The following is a 21,328-nucleotide window of genomic DNA, read 5'->3' as shown; positions in this document are numbered from 1 at the left end:
GAATAGGCATCATACTTTCATAGAGTAGGCATTGACAAAATCAACATTTTGGAGAATTGTCATTTTAAAACCTAGTCTTGGGACTAGTTGAGAAATAGGCAATATAACCATCCAATCCAAATCGGATCTTAGGCACTAATGTGTAGGTCATTACATAACCAATCACAATTCATAAGTGAATACCACTATGTTGGCATCATGCACTAAATTCCAACCTTTTTTCTATTGAGTAAAAACCCATAAGGGAAAATTCCATTAAGTTCCATCATGGATGGAAGGGCTTAGTCTATCAACCTGATCCATATTCAACTCCTAGATCTAGTCCAATATTTTTATACTCTTAAAGGTTTTGTTTTCCACATCCATAAATATCTACTTATATCTTGAGCCCAAGTTATCAAAAGCATGAAGAAAAGATTAGAAGAGAGTAGGGGAGGATTCGAGCTAAGCCGAATCAAATATTTGATTTAATTTTGGTTTACTAAAAAATATGAGGCTTGAGCTCGATTCGAGATAAAGACTTGAACTCACATTTGTCTCAACTCAAAAGCTCATATAGCTTGCCTCAAGCTAGATTGTGAACTAAATTTATATATATATATATATATATATATATATATATATATATATATATATATATATTAATTTGGCATGGATCAACTCTCAAGTCTCACAAGTTGAGCTTTATTGGGCTCGATTAATCTTGGCTTCAAGCTCAATTTAGACCAAGCCGAATCATTTTTTTCACAAACCAAGCTCGATTAGATTGTAAAAAACCTGATTCATGTCCAAAACTTTCCTAAACCTAATCCCAACCACAGCTAAACCTAGACCAACTTGTTTAAACTTAAGCAAACCTAGTTAGGACCAAAACCTGCCTGAACCTAATCCTAACTACAGTTGAACCTAAACCAACATGTTTAAACTTAAGTGAACCTAGTTGGGACCAATACCTGCTTGAACCTAATACCAACCACAATTGAACCTAACCCAACTTGTTTAAACTTAGTTGAACTTAATTAGGACCATAACTTGCTTGAACCTAATCCCATCCATGGTTGACCCTAACACAATTCATTCAAACCTAGTTGAAACTAGTTAGGACCAAAGATTGCTAGAACCCAGTCCTATCCAATCAAAACCTAACCCAACCTAACCAAACTTATTAAGATCAGACCCAACTTACTTAACCAACAATATTAAGCCCGAACTTGTTCTATTTAAATCAATCCAAAGAAACCTTCAACTCACATAAATCTGTAAAAATTAAACCAACTCATCTAGATCTACTCAAACTAAATCCCACCATCTAAACCAAACCAACAGACTTTTGACTCACAAGAACCAAAGAAACCTATCCAAGCTAACCCAAACCCAAGTAAAACAATCCAAACTACGCTCATTCAACCCACCTAAACCAACTCACTTAGACATACAATAACCAAACCAACTCAAAGGCACCTAAAACTATACTAATCTAGTTTAGGCCACATTCATTCAACCCACCTAGACTTATTGGGGCCAAACTATAGACTATCAATCCCACCCTTAGGAATGGCATGCACCTTATTAGTTGCAAACTACAATTTATACCAACCTTGAATCACCCATTTGGTTTTGCCATCAATAATGATAAGAAAGTCAAGGAATGATCTAAGCTCTTCAAGATCATGCATCCCATTTAAATTGTAATTCTTTGTGCTTGAATTTATTGACTAAAATTAGGATTACACCCCCATAAGTAGGTTAGGAAATGAAGCAAGAATTAAAAATCCTAGGTTATATCCCTCAAGCATGGCCACCTAGAAACCAATTAGGAAGTGTGCAATAGTTCTAGGGTTTGAAACTTCAAACCTGTGGTCATGTTATACACAATTTGTTTACCAAACTTACTTGCTTTTTCATTATTAGTCACAATTTCAAACACTCATTTGCATTAGATCAAGCAACCCATCATCCAATTAGGTGAAGGCTAGTAGATGCACAACCACTAGGACACTTGGGAAACCTTGGTCGTTTTGGTCCATTTGAAACCTTTAAACCGATCACCAACCTGAGAAGCTCATTAGTCTATGAGTGGAGGTTTGAAGGTCAGCAACCACATTGTGCTCATGTGTAAACTAAGAGCTTTTTAATGAGAAAGCCTAGATCATAGGGGTAGAACACGAGTGTTGGTTGCTTACATTTATTTCTCTTCTTTTCCTAAATCTATTTTTTAGTTTTCAATTTTTTTCAATTAGTCATGGTTTTCAAAAATGCTTTTGTTTTTAGGCAATAGTCCACTTGCATCACATTTTGCATAAACCTAGCATTAGCTTACAACCTAACCCAGCCCAAGGATAATTAGAACTTTAACATAGTAGGCTATTGACACCCAAACTAAGCACTGCTACGAACTGTGCTATCCCATCTATCCCAAACCTAGAACAAAACATGTCAGCCTTAGTTAGGATATAACCACATGAACCCTTACATAGAAAAATTGACATAACAGACCCAAATTAAAAATAGTCCCTTTTACTACAACAAAGCCACCCTTCAGTAAAACAAGTCCTTCCTTAATCAAAAGACTAGACCAAACTAAACTTGATTCTAGGATCCCATTCTAATCAAATACAAGATTTGGATTGTATTAGAAAAGGCTTAAATCTTTGCCTAAACCAAACCAAGACCCCTCGATATTTGGAAAAACCTAGGAACCTAAGCCTAAAACAATACTGATGAGGGCAGATTTGGCCCTCCACTAACATCATGACACATGGCATCTCAAAACAACTGGATGACACCCCTACATCACCTAAGCAATGACTTGCCTTAGCCAAAATGATGGAGTCCCACCTAGCGACCTATCTGCCTCTGTCGCCGACCTAGAGACCTACCTTCGCTAACCTAGCGAATTGCCTTTGCCGCAGACTTAGCGACCTGCCTCCACCGCCGACCTGGAAACCTGCCTCCGTCGACCTGGAAACCTACCTTTGCCACCTACCTGGCAACCTACCTCTACTGCCAACCTGACGGCCTACCTCTACCAGCCGGGCAACTAGCCTTTGTTTCCGACCTATGGTACCTCATCTGTACCAATCGAAGTGACCTCGACGTGAGGAGCGACCTCCCTCGAGGACTTGCTGACCTGATTGAGGTCCAAGTGGCGACCTACGGGACGTGCTTGCCGACCAACTCTACATGCATCCCATCACTCCTGGGTCTCTCAAAGTTAGCTCTCACACCAAATGTTTCAGAGGAAACTGAGTAACACGCAAATATTGGCCTACGTGCACGACTACCTCTGAGGACTTCGGACCAATTAGGCACATCTTCCTGGAGATCCTAGACATAATGCATGATGCCCACGCCAAACAATGCCTATATAAAGGCCTTACCTCCAACCTCGGAAGGTAGGTGCGCAATTTAGCTCTCACAACTCTCTATCTCGCTTTAGCTCTCTCAAAAATATCTCCAGCTTGCTGACTTATGCATCAGAGTGTCTACATCGGGTAAAGCAACCCGAGCACTTTGACACTATTTCCTTATAGGTCGCCCCAATAAGCTATACAATGTCATTATTTAGCTAAGCGTCCGAGCCACCTTGCAACTAGGAACCACTCAACTAAGCATCCGAGCCACATTCCAGGTAGAGACTGTTTAGCTAGGCATCCGAGCTACATTCCAGGTAAGGATTGTTCAGCTAGGCATCTGAGTCACCTGCCAACTGGGAACTACTGAAACGCGCATCATCAAATACAAACCAACCCTTGCCAAAGCCTAAAGCTAGACCAAGACTTCTTAGTGGCCTTCTCTAAAATCAAAACCAAACCATCAAAGAATAAGGACAAAGAATAGAAAACAAGATATACCCAAACCATAGTATACCTAGATATAAGGCCAAAACTAGACAATACAAAGGTCAAGAAAACTCTCCATGATCAAACTGAATCCTTTCCCACTAGGGCCTACTCTAATAAAAAAAACCTTACTTGCCAAAAATAAATCAACTTACGACACAGATGAACTAAGAAACAAGTAGAACTAAAGAACTACCAACCGAACTTAGAACCCAATCTAGAATCACTAGCACACCCAGAGCTAAAGGTAACCAATGCATCAAAGACTTTTACTACAATTTTCTGATGATTTACTAGACACTTGCATAGTTTTCTGATTGCATTCCATTCTAGGAATTCATAGGATCAAGGCCACTAAATGTGTTCCTTACCTTAGAACACACTAGTTTTTATCAAAAATGTTCTCTCTATCCATGCATGTGGTCCACATCTAGAAATATCCTTTCATGATAAGGGAATCAAATTCAAGAAACCTAGAATGGCAGTATCCCCATCTTCCTCAAGGAGAAATAGCATCATTGGCCATGGTACCTGTCGAATCATGGCATGAAGAGTTTGCCTAGATCAAGAAAAAAATAGAGGAGCTAAGGAGAACATGCTCAAACTTGGCACATGACTTCAAAACACAATGCCTACACCCAAGGTTGAGACTTTCTAAGAGAGTCAAGTCTCCAAGTTTTCACAAATTCAATGGGATAAGTTGCCCAAAGGCCCACCTCCAGCTGTACTGCATTGACATGTTTCAACTTAGATCCGATGAGCATTTCTTGGTCTAGTATTTTTATAAAAGCCTAAAGAGAGTTGCACTCACCTGGGACACCCGCCTTGACTTGGAAGTTAGAAGGAGCTAGGATAGGCTAGTAAAGCAATTTCTCAAGAACTTTTGGTATTATCAGCCCCTAACACTAACAGACATAGCAACAATGACTCAAGGCCCTAATGAGAGTTTTTCATAATACTTATGTCAAAGGAGATCACTTTCTTTTGAAATGCAAGACCCAATAACTAAAGAGGAGCTTATCAGAATCTTTGTCCACACCTTGGGGAAACCCTTTTTCTCTCGTCTAATATCCCAAGCACTACAAGACTTTAGTCAACTCCTAGATGTTGGAGTGAATCTTGAATGGACACTCAAACATGGAAGATTTTCATTTAAGAAGATCCAAGTCAAGAGGAAACTGTTACACTAGTCTCTTAGTATTCTTAAAAATGTCTAGTCTCTATCACACAACTTCCTCAATCAATCCAGCAAGGGGTGTTAACCTCCTACTACAGTGCCAAATCAACCATCACAAAGATTCAATCCTAGAGAATATTGTGCATTCCATTAGGTACCCATGCAATAGATAGACAAACTATTCACCACTAAAAGTCGAAGTCCAAGGACCTATTGACACAGGAATATATTAATTGTGATCAATAACATAATCAAAATGGAAACCAAAACTAAGACCGATTTGATCCCCTCATGAAGGGTAGGGGTGAGAAAATGGATAGGTTCTACCCATAATCGAATGGAACCAACCTTGAATCGGCCTTGAACCGACCCTACCTTAATTATCTATTACAAGCTAGGGTCTAGTTACAAATTCTTGGAACCAACTCCCACCTAGGTCGGTTCCAGGGTCTAGGGGTTTACCCTACCCGAACCAACCCAATGAACCAGCCTTGGTTGGCCTTGGTGAAACCAGCCTTGGAATTGAACTTGCCTTGAAATAAACCCCAAAAATTTTTTAAGGATGTAAAGATTTGAGCCCAAGCACTCATGATTACAAAAGTCATGGTCTCACTTGACCATCGAGTTACTTAAGTGATTTGATCATTTGTTTTCATTTTAATATTTGTATGTGTAATAAATAACGTAAAAGTTAATATGTACAAAATTTAAATTATAATGAAAATTTTTCAACTATATATTAATATATTATGATGATCTACACATTAAATTACTCAATTTAATCAATAAAGACAATATAAGTTTTAAACTATATATTATCATTATTGAAAATCAAGTTTTTGAAAGACATGTTTCATTTTTTTCTTGAAGGGTGAGTAAAGAAAGAATAGGTTCCATAGGTAGACCCTATATCCAACCTTGGAACCACCAAAGTCAAAACCAATCATGGAACTAGACTTGTTCATGGGTCGGGCCGGCTCGGGCTCGGGCCGGGCTTTCACTCTGTATTAATAGATTTTTCTAAAGCCCGAGCTTGAGCCCGGCCCAACCAACGGGCCTACAACTTGGGCCCGAGCCCGGCCCTCATAAAAAGCCCGAAGCCCGGGCCTGGGCCCGAGCCCAAAATTTATCCCATGTTGTTACTACTGCTGAAGTGGCTGAATAGAGAGAGAGAGAGAGAGAGAGAGAGTGAGAGAGAAATTATAAGGAAAAAAATAAAAAAAAAATGTATATATTAAATTATAAATATATATATATATATATATATTTCAATAAATATTATATTATTTATATATTTTGTATAACATATAAAATACATATTATGTATTTTATAAAATATATAATGTTGAGTCGGGTCGGGCCGGGCTTTTTTGACAAATCCCAAGTCCGGCCCGTAACACAATCGGGCTTACTGTGTTAGGCCCGAGGTCAGGCCCGCGGGCCTAATTACATGACCAAGCCCAACCAGGGTGCGAACCAGGCTGGGCCAGGCCATCGAGCTACCCGGCCCATGAACAGGTCTACATGGAACCGACCTCAAGATGGTAGATTCTGATTCCAAAAAATTGGAACTAACCCCTATAGGATAAGTTCCAGGTTCTACCATGGAATTGAATCGAACTGACCCATGCTCACCCCTAATGAAGGGTTTATAGGCAACCTGGGCAATGGTGCTTGGGTTCGAACTGGATAAGAAAACAAAACAAAACACTTTAGGGCCTTCTTACATTTTGGTGATCTTTATAGAGCAATGACCACACCTACCTCCAATCAACATATCACTCACCAAGAGTTTGAAGAACTCTGGAGTATGTCGAACTTACTGACTCTCAAGGTTGATTGGAATGGTCTTTGACAAGTATCTCTTTCTATCTTGAACATGCTTAGCATGTTGAGACCCTTTTGAGCCCTTTTTGCCCCTAGTGTAGAAGTTGACCAAGTCTAGCATTTTATCCGCTTTTCCTCTCTCTCTCTCTCTTTCGTATTTTTTCTTTGCAAAAGCTTAATCTTGCTCTTTAGGTAGAACTTTACTCCATCATCACCATTTTTTCAAAGATTGAGGACTTATTAGATAGGACAAAACATGACTTAGTTTAGGGAAGACTTTACCCTAAATTTCAAAATTTAATTAACCTAGGTATGAGATTCTTGAGTTCATAGCTAGGGCTTAGAATCAGCTTTTGTCTTTTGCTCTTTTCCTGTTGTTACTCCCTCTATATTATAATCCTAAGGATGCTCTCAATATCGTTCAATATCAATGGTCATACATTCTTTCTTGATCCGGGTGGACTTTATCCTAAGACGAAACATGCACAGGTGGTGTGAAATGAAATTAGAGATGTACTCACTTAATCAATGAACCTCAACATATGGCTTACATTTGGACTTTCTTGAGCAATGGCTAGTTCCATGCCTTAAGTAAGGCATGAAGAAAGAAATCCCAGCAATATTACTCCATTCAAGGATTCCAGTCTAAATCTTGGGCTATGAATAGGGAAGATTTAAATCCTCATTAGATTTTGTAGCAAGATCGAGTAGTATGTTCTTATTTATTTACTTATCTATTTGTTTTTGTCTCTCTAAAATTTCAGTAGAAATTGGTATATATAGAAAGCAAGTTGTAATCCAAATAGCCCAGACATGTGCCATTGCTGAATTTGATACTAGACTTTTCAAAATAAAAGAAGAAAGAATCATGAACACTAAGAGTAAGCAAGTAGTAAGCCAAATGGTCCAAACATGTGTTGTTGTTGAACCATTAACAATGCTAATGATGGTGAGAAAAGTCTAATGATTGAATATTGGATACACTTATTCTTCCATATCATCATGGAAGTTTGCATGTGAAGAGGGTAGGTTTCCAAAGTCCGAGAAGAATTCTCAAACTCAGTTTGTCAACACTAGGAGTAAGTTGCATTCATGCGTTTGGCCTTTTATCATGAAATTTGGTTTGCTTAGGAGAAATCTTTTTTTTATGAGTTTAGGGAGTTGGCATCTACATAAGAAAGAGAGGGGTGCCTAATACCTTCCCTCTCTCCTCCTCAACTTACCTAGATGGCCTTTGTCATGGCATGGCAGTCACTACAAATCAAAGACTATTTGAATTCAAATATAGGGAGTCTCATCACTCCCTTTTCTCTTTAATGATGGGTGGAGACTCCAAAATTTTAGCCATGAAGATCTCCCATGAACACACTTGCCTACAAGAGAAAACCAAAGGGAAAGAGAGATTGCCCAATCTCTAAATCAAGAAAAAAATAGTTGCTTCTCTTCCTCTGAAAGAAAGGGCTTTTAGAGAGATTTCAATCCAAGGTGGATCAAACATTGCTAGAAAAGGAGTAGAAGAAATGAGAATTAAAGAAATGAGGGTTTAGCACCAGGCAGGTCCCCCAGAGGTTCTCTACCACCACCACCACCACTATCTGTCCAACTTAAATTTTTGTCTTTTTTAATGTGGGACTCTTTCACTCTTCACAACTCACATGCGCATCCCATAGGGATTTAGGCTATGAATTTTTTCTTGACTAAAATATCCTTATCACTAAATTTAGACACTCTTGACTATAAGGGTAAAACACCTAATTTAAACTACAACCCTTCAACTCAATCTATTTCCTCTCATATATAAGTCCTATATTTAATGTATTAACACCCACTCATTAAATCCTATATTTAGGATATAATAAATAAATGAGCTTTGTGAACTTTTTCTTAACTAAAATTCCCCTACTTTTAAATTTGGTCTAATTGCTACTTTTCACATAATTTAATCCCCTCTTATTAACTCCTACATTTAAGGCATTAACTCCAATTCACTCTCATTAAATCTTACATTTAAGGTATATTGAAGATATATATATATATATATATATATATATAATTCAATTCTCATTCTCTCTCGTTAAGTATTTTTCACTATTTTATGCAATAGAAAACTGATGTGTTAGAAACTGACTTTAAAATGAAACCATCCTTCCTTCTAGTGGTAGTGGGTAAGTAGTTCAACCATCCTAGCCAATTGGATCAATAGACAATGTCATAATTGATGAATAATAAAATTAAATATATATATATATATAATTACATAAAATACAAAAGCGTTGCGATAATAAGTGCTAGAACAATAGTCCAACTGTTTGGGTAAAATGGGTTAGCCATGATGCCATAATTAAGTAATAAAATTTTAAAATAGATAGAAATACAAAAAATTCAAAATTATGGAAATTTAGTAGAAAATTTTGACACATCTCAAATAATTATACATTTTTCAAATTAAATAAAGATAAGTGTGATGAACAATAATTATTTTCATAATTAATTATGAAAATGGAAAAAAAAAATATTAAGCCACCCAAAAATGAAACTATTTTTTGTTTCAATCCAAGTGGGTCAACCCATGTCATTGTATAGAAAATACAAAAAAAAAAATTGTATGCATCTCTAATATTATATATCATATTAAACAAAAATAAATATGATAAATAATAAATATTTTTTTAACAATGGAAATGGAATACGAAATCTAAATCTACTAACACATTATACTTTGATTACTTCTTTGTTTCTTGGGTTTCATAAGGATACTGAAATTATTATGGTTATTTTAAATTATTACGTGCAAAACTTTTGCACACGTACACATTTACTAGTAAAGAGAAGAAGACTCAAAAAAAGAAAACAATCGGGTGGTGGAAATTTCCATGTAAAAAAAGAATCCCCTATGTGCAACACCTATAAATCAGTCACGATATTAACTTTGTATGTATGATAATCAAAATTTGGCAATAATTAACATGTTGAATGGGTATCATACTAGAAGAACTTTGACCAATCATCCCCCTCCACACCCCACCTGGTTGAATTATGATGCCCTTTGATTGGCCATCACTAAGAATATCAATGGGTCAGGTTTGGTATGAGTCTAGTCAATCCATCTTGATTTGGTGTCACTGTTTTGAAAACCGAATCAGACTGGATGGTCAAATTGTTTGACCCAGTAACTGGTCGTGTTTCTGGGTCTGGTTTTGGATTAGACTACTTTTTTGAAGAAAAAATGATGAATTGGTCGGAGAACCGCTGACTTAGATGGTTGAACCACTAAACCATTTGACCTAGGCGGTGATTTGCGGTTTAATAAAAAAAAATATTTAAATTTTTTAAGATTATTAAAAGAGAAAAAAAAGGATTGAGAGATGGGGGAGGGATTGAGACAAGATCTCATATTTGAGTTCACTGAAATCTGAGAAAGAGATTGGAGAGAAAGAAAGAGATTAGAGAGAATGAGAGAAATGAGATCTCAGAAGTCAGATCTAAGATCAGAGAAAGAGAGAGATCTGAAAAGGATGGAGATAAATGAAGTTGCAGTCATTATTCCAATGAACTTCTTCTTCTTCTTCCTTCCTTTCTTTTCTTCCCTCTTTCATTCCATCCTTTCTTTCCTTCTTTCATTCTTTCCTTTCTTTCTTGCTTTCTCAGCCAACAACCACTTACCTCTCTCTTTTCTCATAAAAGAAGATTATATCTGTGTGTGTATTTCTACTCTAATATTTCAATTTAAGGGTCAAACCACTTGAATCATTTGACTCGGATGGTCTAATTAACCATTGACCCAGAAACCAGTGATAAAAGTGGTTCCATCTTTGGGTTGGTTTTTAAAACCATGTTTGGTGCAACATCAACCTAAATCCAACCTTTCGTGACTAAAAGGAAAAGGAACATGGAACATTAACTGGCCCGTTTCATATATAATGCAGTTTTACTCAACCAGGCCCATATAAACAAAGATTTCAATGCTGAAATGTCAATCCAGGTTCAGCGTGGTTCACCTTAAGCCAATGCTAGCCCAAAACCCAAGCCCAACCCTAACTCGATAGTAAGGCTATAAATAGGGGTGGCAATGAGCCGAGCTTTTCACGAGTTACTCGAGCTCGGCTCGGTTTCAACTAAGCTCGAGCCTACTAGAGCTTGACTCGTGAGCCTCGCAAGTCGGCTCGAATATATATACATACATATAATATATATAACAAAATTATAGAAAATAATATATATATATATATATAATAAAAATATTATAATTATTAATTACTATTGATGGTGGAAAATTTGACCCGACCCTTTGGCCATACGACACGTGGAAGCAACCGAGAGTAACCTGGCAGAAGCGCCAGCTCGACACGGCAATGGGCCCACAACCCGAGCTCCGAGAAAAGGAGTCCCAAGCTCCCCCAAAGGAAGAACCTACAACCCGAGCTCCAAGCTAAAGAGTCTTGAGCTCTCCCTTCGAGGTCCTGAGCCATACAAGGAGCACAAAAGACAAAAAAACCGAACTGCCCACCCAGGGGCAGTTCGGGCCATACTTCTATCTGAACTCAAGACTTCACCTCGCACACCACTTCGGCTCCAAGTCGCTTGACTAAACAACCGTACCTGACGCCCAGGAAGCCCATACACGGAGGCGGCGCACCTGACTGATTAGGGGTCTGACACATGACAGCCGCCCTCCAACGGCCACCTGCCACCGCCATCTCAAACGTGGCAGAGACGGCCCTGACAAGGAACAGTGGAGGTTATGACACCCGAACTGGCAACTGGCAGTGGAGGTTATGACACCCGAACTGGCAACTGGCAACTGGCAGTGGAGGTTATGAAACCCGATCTGGCAGAGGAAATGACACCCGATCTGGCGGAGTTAATGATACCCGAACTGGAAAAGGTATGGAAGTAAGTGTACAGGGTGATTATAAAAGGCCCCCATCTCTCAAAGAAGGAGGTATGTGATTCTTGCGCTTTCTGGTCTTAGAATTCCTCATTTCCCTTGCCTTCTGAAGAACACTAACTTGAGCTTCAGAGTGCTCCAACCGGGTTCCTCCCCGGAAGTCTCCATTTTCTTCCTTGTTTCAGGCACCTCCAATCTCGTCAGAAGCGAGGTAACCGGCAATAGGACCGACCGCGAGCCAGCTATGATCGCCTACTTGGCAAAGGTAAACGAGGCACTGCTTAGCTTCCAGTCACACTTCATCAAGTAAGTCACGAAGTCAGAGAACACTGAGGCCGACGCCCTGTCTCGGCTAGCCAGCACCAGTGACAACACCATGAGAATTGTGTACATAGAGGAGTTACCTCGGCCTAGCATTCTCCGAGGGGCAGAGGAGATCGCTCCTGTCACGCAAGCAGAACCGAGCTGGATTGATCCACTCGCAAGCTTCCTACTACATGGAACCCTCCCCGCAGAACGCAACGCCGCCAGGAGGGTAGAGCGCCAGCCAGCCAAGTACGTCATGATAGATGGACGGCTATACCGAAGATCCTACACGCTCCCCTACCTGCGCTGCTTGCGACCTCCCGAAACCGAGCTCGTACTCCGCGACATTCATGAAGGCCTATGTGGCAGACACCTGGGGGGCAGGGCCGTCGCTCAGAAGGCACTACGACAGGGGTACTATTGGCCAACAATGAAAGCAGACGCTGTCGGGCTATTCAGGAAGTGCGAGAAGTGCCATAAGCACGCCAATATTCACCATCAGCCCGTCGCCGACCTCAAGTACCTCACTAGCCCATGGCCCTTCGCACAATGGGGTATCGACCTACTCGGGCCATTCCCGCCAGCAACAGGAGGAAGGAAGTTCCTAGTAGTGGCAGTAGACTACTTCACCAAGTGGGTTGAAGCTGAAACTCTTGTAACCATCACAGTTCGGAACGTCCAGAAATTCTTCTGGAAGAACATAGTGTGCCGCTTCGGGCTACCTCGAGTGCTGATCTCCGACAACGACAAGCAGTTCGAAGACATCAAATTCCAAGAGTGGTGCCAAGGCATGGGGATCCGGTAAAACTTCACGTCAGTTGCGCACCCACAAGCAAACGGTCAGGCAGAAGTCACGAACAGAGCTATCCTCCGCGGACTAAAAGCCAGGCTAGACCAAGCTAAAGGGTTATGGACAGACGAGTTGCCCAGTGTCCTATGGGCATACCGAACTACAGAGAAGAACACCACTGGAGAAACTCCCTTCAACCTCACCTACGGCACAGAGGCGGTCATCCTAGCTGAAATCGAAATCCCCTCACTTCGGTTGGAAGCATACAGCGACAATACTATTAACGACGAGCTACGTACCAACCTCGAGCTACTTGACGAGGTGAGGGACCTCGCATACATCAAAACCGCAGCGTACCAGCAAAGGGTAGCTCGGTACTACAACGCCGGAGTTAAGAAACGAAACTTTTGTGTCGGCGACCTGGTCCTCCGCAAAATCATGGTACCTAAGCTCGGCATTGGCAAACTCGGGCCGAACTGGGAAGGACTCTACCGAGTAAAGAGAGTACTCGGGGGAGCATACGAGCTCGAGACCCTAGAAGGCAAACAGATACCTCGGGCATGGAACATCGTCAACTTAAGATGATTTTACCTATAAATTATCAAACTAAGCAGGCCATGTAGCCACTACCAGAGCCAAAGGGCCAGAATGCCGAGCTAACAAAGACCTCGGCACCCTAAGGCCTAGAATGTCGAGCTAACAAAGACCTCGGCACCCTAAGGCCCAGAGTGCCGAGCTAACAAAGACCTTGGCACCCTAAGGCCCAGAATGTCGAGCTAACAAAGACCTCGACACCCTAAGGCCCAGAATCCCGAGCTAACAAGGACCTCGGCACCCTAAGGCCCAGAATGCCGAGCTAAAGGTGACCTCGGCACTGTAAGCTCAGTGCATAGCCCAGGGCCCAATTCAGCCTATGTTAACTAACCCGGGCAGAGAACAAATCGGGCACATAGCCTTACTGTGTTAACTCGCCTCGGGACTTAAGTCTAAGCAGTTCGGGCATATAGTCACTTCGGCAAAAGAATATTTGCACAACACTTGAACAGAAAAAGTACTTCATTGCTAAATGTTCGCTTTACAGTTTACAAAAAAAACACACAAACGAGCTCACAAGCCTAGGGGCCAATCTTCCTCGCCTTCAAAAGGGACTTCGACAACACCCGAAGGTCCCGCTTCGTCTTCGGAATCCGCATCATCATCAGCTGCAGCAGCCATTTCCGGGGTGATGCGCAAAGTGGTTATGGTACTAATATCGAGCTCGGGGTACGTGTTCCTTATCATCCATCGGCTGAGCTTGAAACCCCTTCTGTACGAGCCCACCATCATATCGTCAAAGCACGGCGAAGCGATGTAATCCTCGACAGCTTTCACCTTCGCCTCCTCAATGGCCTGAGAGAAGATCTGAGTCTTCTCCCTGATATCTTCCTGGAGATACTCAACCTGATGCTCCAAGTCCAACTTCAGGTCCGCCATGTGCCTCACCACCATTCCTAAGGCCTCTTTGTCCCTCTAAGACCTCGACAGCTCAGCTCGCGCAGCACGGGAAGCTGCTTCAGCAGCTTGTGCTCGCTTCAAGCCCCTCTCCGCCTGGATTGCCAAAGCGTGGATAGAAGAGTTCACCTGCCAGAACGAGGACAAATCAACTCGGCAAAAAAAAAAAAAAAAAAAAAAAAAGAGAGAGAAGAGAAACTACAACTTACCACCATGGCGTGAGAGGTAGCCTGAGCGCCTTTGAGATTTGTAGGAAGATCGGCCCACGTTGTGACCTCCTCGGGGCAAGTAGCCTTGCTTTTTCGGAGAGCGTAGCTCGGCGTCAGCACGCTCCCAACCTCATCGTGACTTCCCGAGCCCGAAGGCATAGCCCGGGTATAAGCGGTGTCGGCATAGGGGACCCCTGCCGCTTCCTGAACTAGAGGGGGCACCTCGGGCTCCCTAGGAGGCTCCATTCTCGGTGCCTCGGGCTCCGCAACCCGGGAAGGATCGGCGCGGACCCGCTTAGTAGCTCGCTTCCTCCTTTCCATACCAGCAAACAAGTTCGCACCTCGAGTCTTCTCTGCCTCCATAACACCTACCAAAAGGAGCTCGGCGTTAGAAGACTGGAATAAAAGCAAAAACAAGAGCTCAGACCGGCCTGAATAAGCTTGTCCTCCGTCAGGTAGACTTCGAATTTCAGCCCTTGTCGGGCCCAGTCCTGGAGGCCCTTTACCGTATCTTCATCTAATGTGACACTGGAGTCAGGAGCGACCAAACCCCACTCAGTAGGAAACGGCCACCCCGTACCACTCCGAACCACGAAGTAGTCCCGCTTCCATGCTGGGACCTTATTTGGGAGATCGTGTAAGAGCTTAAAGCTCAGGCAAGGTGACAAGTAGTACGCCCTTCTACGCCCGGGCAGGGGACCCGCTTGTTTCTTAAGCATGAGAATAGCGGAAAAAATTTCCAAGTCTAAAGGAAGGCAGTGCTCACAGCAAAGGGAGATGGTCCCGACAAGGTTGCGGATAGAGTTTGGGTGAAGCTGACCTACAGTGACGCCAAAGTGGTTCATGACCTCGACAATTAGGGGATGGAAGGGAAGGCGCAGCCCGGCAACAAGCTGCTCCCGGAATATACTCCCCGGGCAGGTTGTACTGGATGATAAGGGACCAAAGCCTTTCGGACGTCATAGTGGAAGGTTCGAACTTATCTGGCACCCGACCTCGGTGGGAGGTGGATGCCAAACTACCCGAGGTGACTCGGCCTACGGGCTCGAACTCGAGCTCTACCTCTGGCCCCGCCTCGGACTCACTAAGGCTGTCGGGGGCAGCAGCTCGGTTCGTAGAACCAGCATCAGACCCCCCCCCAGGAGACTACCTAAGCTACCCGAACTAGACATCGAAGCAAAGGGCTGAGGACTCACCAGGAAAAGCTACCGGGCTACGAACAAGTGACGCGAGCTGACAGACTTGGATGCGACCTCAAGGAAAAAATGCTAAAGGATGACGGAGGAAAGTGACAAGGGGCCCCCCACTATTTATAGCCACTGTACTCGCACATCAACGGCCAAGATTGAAACCATCCAACGGCTCCCCGCAAAATCAGATGTGCACTCCTCGAGGAAAAGACACTTTGGCGTGCATTGTTTACGTTCAAAAATTTGAAATCGTTTACGCGCGTGAGCTACTCGCAGACCGGGACTGACCCCTGGTCAGACCAAGCCAACCCCGGTTGAGCCAAGAGCACAAGCAGGTCAGACCAGAGAAGTCGCAGATCGAGGCCAAAGTGTCCCGAGGCAAATCCACCTGTCATCCTGTGAACTCTCCACGCCAGGTCAAGACCCCGAGCATGGGGAGTGGGGGGCAATTGATGGAGGAAGATTTGACCCAACCCTTTGGCCATACAACACGTGGAAGCAACCGAGAGTAACCTGGCAGAAGCGCCAGCCCTGGCAGAAGCGCCAGCTCGGCACAGCAGCGGGCCCACAACCCGAGCTCCGAGAAAAGGAGTCTCGAGCTCCCCCAAAGGAAGAACCTACAACCCGAGCTCCGAGCTGAAGAGTCCCAAGCTCCCCAAGGAGGAACCCGATCTCTCCCTTCGAGGTCCTGAGCCTTACAAGGAGCACAAAAGACAAAAAACCCGAACTGCCCACCCAGGGGCAGTTCGGGCCATACATCCGAACTCAAGACTTCACCTCGCACACCACTTCGACTCCAAGTAGCCTGACTGAACAACCGTACCTGACACCCAGGAAGCCCGTACACGAAGGTGGCGCACCTAACTGATTAGGGGTCCAACACATGACAGCTGCCCTCCAATGGCCACCTGCCACCGCCATCTCAGACGTGGCAAAGACGGCCCTGACAAGGAACAGTGGAAGTTATGACACCTGAACTGGCAATTGGCAGTGGAGGTTATGACACCCGATCTGGCAGAGGAAATGACACCCGATCTGGCGGAGGTAATGATACCCGAACTGGCAAAGGTATGAAAGTAAGTGTACAGGGTGATTGTAAAAGGCCCCCATCTCTCAAAGAATGAGATATGTGATTCTTGCGCTTTCTGGTCTTAGAATTCCTCATTTCCTTTGCCTTCTGAAGAACACTAACTTGAGCTTTGGAGTGCTCCAACCGGGTTCCTCCCCGGAAGTCTCCATTTTCTTCCTTGTTTCAAGTACTTCCAATCTCAGACGTAGCAAAGACGGCCCTGACAAGGAACAGTGGAGGTTATGACACCCGAACTGGCAACTGGCAGTGGAGGTTATGACACCCGAACTGGCAACTAGCAGTGGAGGTCATGACACCCGATCTGGCAGAGGAAATGACGCCCAATCTGGCGGAGGTAATGATACCCGAACTGGCAAAGGTATGAAAGTAAGTGTACAGGGTGATTGTAAAAGGCCCCCATCTCTCAAAGAATGAGGTATGTGATTCTTGCGCTTTCTGGTCTTAGAATTCCTCATTTCCCTTGCCTTCTGAAGAACACTAACTTGAGCTTCGGAGTGCTCCAACCGGGTTCCTCCCCGGAAGTCTCCATTTTCTTCCTTGTTTCAAGCACCTCCAATCTCGTTAGAAGTGAAGTAACCGGCAGCTAAGACCGACCGGATTGCGCACCATCAACTATAATTCTTAATTTTTAAATATCAAATAAAAAATATTTTTATATATAATTTTTTTATTTTTATAAAACATTTTTTCTCAAAATCAAGCTCGAGCATATGAATTTTTTACTCGAGCCAAGCTCAAGCTCAAGGTTCTGGCTCGAACCGAGCTCGAGCTCGAGCTTGAACCTTGTAGAACAGTCTCGAGCCGAGCTCGAGCCTCATACTATTCGGCTCGGCTCGAATCCACCCCTAGCTGTAAACAAATTAGATCTCATTACATCTGCATCCAATCCGATTATTAAACCTTTGGATCAAAATCGACTTTTGAAATCTATTTGTGTGACTGGGATTGGATTCAGATGAATCTACATCCAACTTATTGCACTTAGAATGACAAAAAAATTAAAAGAACTATTTTTTTTTAATTTATACATGTATATGAAGTTATAAGCTTGTATATATATATACAAATAATTATACTACATATATATATATATATATAAAACAATAATTTTTAATTGAATTCTAATTTTAATCCGATCGGATTTAAATCTGATATTGAACTAATCAGATGTAAATTTTAATCAAATTTGATATTGAATCAGGTTATGAACTTGCACTACCACTCTTGCTACGACAATGTTGTAGCGCCATGCTAAAACAATAATATCAAAGCTTTTGATGTATTACTAAGTCTCCACCTGTGAATTAAATGGAGTTACCTTTTAGGTTTTCTTTTTTTTTTTTGTTTTGAATACAGAGTGACCTCTTAATGGGGCCAAAGCAATACAGGTCATGATTCTTGGTTTTGGTCCCGACAAGAATGTCGTAGCAAAAATGAACTCAATCGACTAAGGTATCACCTTCGACCAATCCGCATCCATTGTGGCACCTATGCCCTTTTCAAGTAGAAGTTGATTTCACTCATTCTATGGGGTTAAAACCAAAACTCATGGCATTGGATGAGAAAACATTACCTACGACTAGATCTGGCAAAAAGTTAACCCAATCCGTGAATCTGACCCAACTCAACCTAAAAAAGAAACAGGCTTAAGGTCTCATATTTAATTATCTGAATTTGAGAATGACCCAATCCAAAAAAAAACTGGGTTGAGTTAGGTCATGGGTCAATTCGATGACCCGATTGTTAAGTCTAATTGGGATTTTTTATGCATTGTTAGAAGTTTCTACTCTTTAATTTTTTCTATTTAGTCTTTACTCTTTAAATTGTTAAATGTTCAAATTTTTTATTTTATATTTGAAATTTTAAGGTTAATTCTTTTAATTTTGGCATTTTTTATGTAGTTTTCTTTATTTTTTTATTTCAGTTATTTTTTGGAATGTCCTGAATTGACCCATGGGTCAACCCTAACCCAAACATTTAGGGTTAGGATCTAGCATTTGACAACCCAACCCGAAATTTAACCCGATCCAAAATCAACCCAAAGGGTCTTAACCCAACCCGAACTCGACCCACCCAACCCAATTGCCAGGTCTACCTACGACCCTAACAATTCAGTGACCCTCCAATGAAATGTGAATAAATTAGTGTTTGAAATAAAGGCTTAGTTTGGAAAGAGTACAAATACAAATATGTATAGTACGTACAAATACATTCAAAATAATACAAAATACAAGATTTTGCACTCTATTAGTGCGTACAAATCAACTAATGTGATGTATTACTGTCAGATATAGGGCCGGGGGCAACAAGGTAAATTCCTTAGTGTCGGAGGCCGATTGGTCCAATCTGTAAATAAGAGAATATCACCATGCATTGAATTTATTGCAAATATCCACATGTTCACATTTTATTGGCGTCGCCCCACCAAGACCTCACTTCATGAAAGTGGGGCATAGCAATACATTAAAGGTTTCGATTTGGTTGTTTATTAAAGATGCATGGTTTTATCTAAGCCGAAAGCTGCTTGGAAAGTAAATTTAAGTCTAACTAAAATGTTTGGCATACGCTCACTCTCTCAATAACAAACTTCCAAACCGAACTCATCTGGAGTGAGCAAGTCTCGTGAGCAAGCGATGTTTTTATTATTGATGATCGTAACTGAAGAAAGAAGAAAACGCTATTTACACACCGTCTCCCATTACTCCATGTTTGTTTCTCTCTTTCTCTCTCTCACATATTTGCTGTCAAAACATCTACAGAAGTCTACCAATTTCATACTCTATAAATAGATGTGTGCAGAGAGGCAGCCTCCATACCACCATACCCATTCCTTCTGTTGCACCATTTCTCTACCTTCATCCATGGCTCAAACCCAACTTCATTGGCTTGCTTTCTCTCTGTTTTCTCTTTCTGTATGCTTCCTTGAACTCTCTACAGCGGCAGCAGACGTAAACGAGACCTTCATTCGCGAGACGTGCAAGAAGACTGATAACTTCCAACTCTGCGTCATGTTGATAGAGTCAGATGGTCGCACCGAGCTGAAGTCGAGTTTCCAAGGCTTTTATGAGATCATCGCCGGCGATGCAGTCACCATGGCAAACGTCAATCGAGCCCATGTGGGCAACCTCTATAACAAAGCCAGTGACAATGGCACCAAGAAATGTCTCAGCACCTGTAGCCACTGGTACAGCGACAGCATCTTTTTTCTCCAAGACTCTATCAAGGAGATGAAGAGCAAGAACTATTGGGAGATGAGGGAGAGCTACGCCAGAGGCATCCAAGGCAGTCGGGTTTGCCAAGAGGCAGACCCTGGAGTTTGTAAGCCACTTGTAACCAGTATGAATGAAAGATTTGATGAGCTCTGTGGCATCGCAGGAGCAATCCTGAACCTTATTGATGCTGTTCATAAGCCACCCAAGAGCTAATTGCAGATGATCGAGGGAAGCAATTAATTAACCAAAACACAAATGCTTATTGTCTGTATTTGAAATATCTATCATTCTAATGAATGACCCAGTTTCCATTTACAGTTGAAGTTATTAAATTGGGTTCATAAAAGAAATGGTTCTGTCTTATGGGAAGTGGAAGCATGCCTGAAGCCAATACCCAAATTGACATCGAAACCGCAATAAATTTGTAAGAATAAGCTAAGGAATGCCCATCCAATTTGCACAGTGGTCCATGCATTTATGAATAGAAATCCCTTCAGGAAATCCATGCATGTCCCAATTGGCCTCTCTTCCATGGAAAATTAATTACTTCCTTTATCAAACTTTCATATTGCTTTCGAGGTTGAGTTTTAAAGGAAAAGATGTACAGGATTAATTCGATTCGTCTCAATTTCTAGGCCCCAAGTGGAACCCTTCTATATGCATCAAAATTATAAATAGAACCCTTCTCCTATGATGAAGTTGCTAATTAAAAAAAAAATGCAAGGAATGTAGATGAATAGAAATTTGGGTAGGTTAAATTTGGAGTTTGACAACGGGTCCATGTGTAAGGTTAGTCCTGAATTGGTTCTTATCTCAAACTCAATCCATCTAATTTATATCTGGCTTTTTTATGAAGAGAGTCAAAAGGACATGTCACATGACTCACATCTGTGCCCCACAGCATATCTCAACCGTGTATTGGGAACATTTTTCACTGACATCTTTGAAAAATGTTCCCAATGCACGCTAAGATGTGCATGTGGGGCACATATGTAATCTCGGATCTCATAGGGAAGGGTGATGATGTTACAAACATTAACCATTGAGAGAGAGAGAGACAGAGTTTTAAGAGTGATTATTAATAAAGATTAATTTTAATAGAGAAAATTAAGACATAAGAGAGTTTTATTATGAATTTTTATATTTTTTAAAATTCATAATTTAATTTAAATAGATAACCATGTATGAGAAATGAAAGAAGAAAGAAGTCCATGTAAGCTCTACGGTGAAAAGACCCTTCAATTCTCTTCCCATTTACCAACTGCAAATGGATTTTCAATTTTTCTCTTCTTCAATCAACCAACAG

This window comes from Nelumbo nucifera, chromosome 5 (assembly GCF_055504915.1).
Source record: "Nelumbo nucifera cultivar China Antique chromosome 5, China Antique-T2T, whole genome shotgun sequence".
In the NCBI taxonomy this organism is placed as follows: Eukaryota; Viridiplantae; Streptophyta; class Magnoliopsida; order Proteales; family Nelumbonaceae; genus Nelumbo; species Nelumbo nucifera.
Note: the sequence above shows the minus strand (reverse complement) of the source record.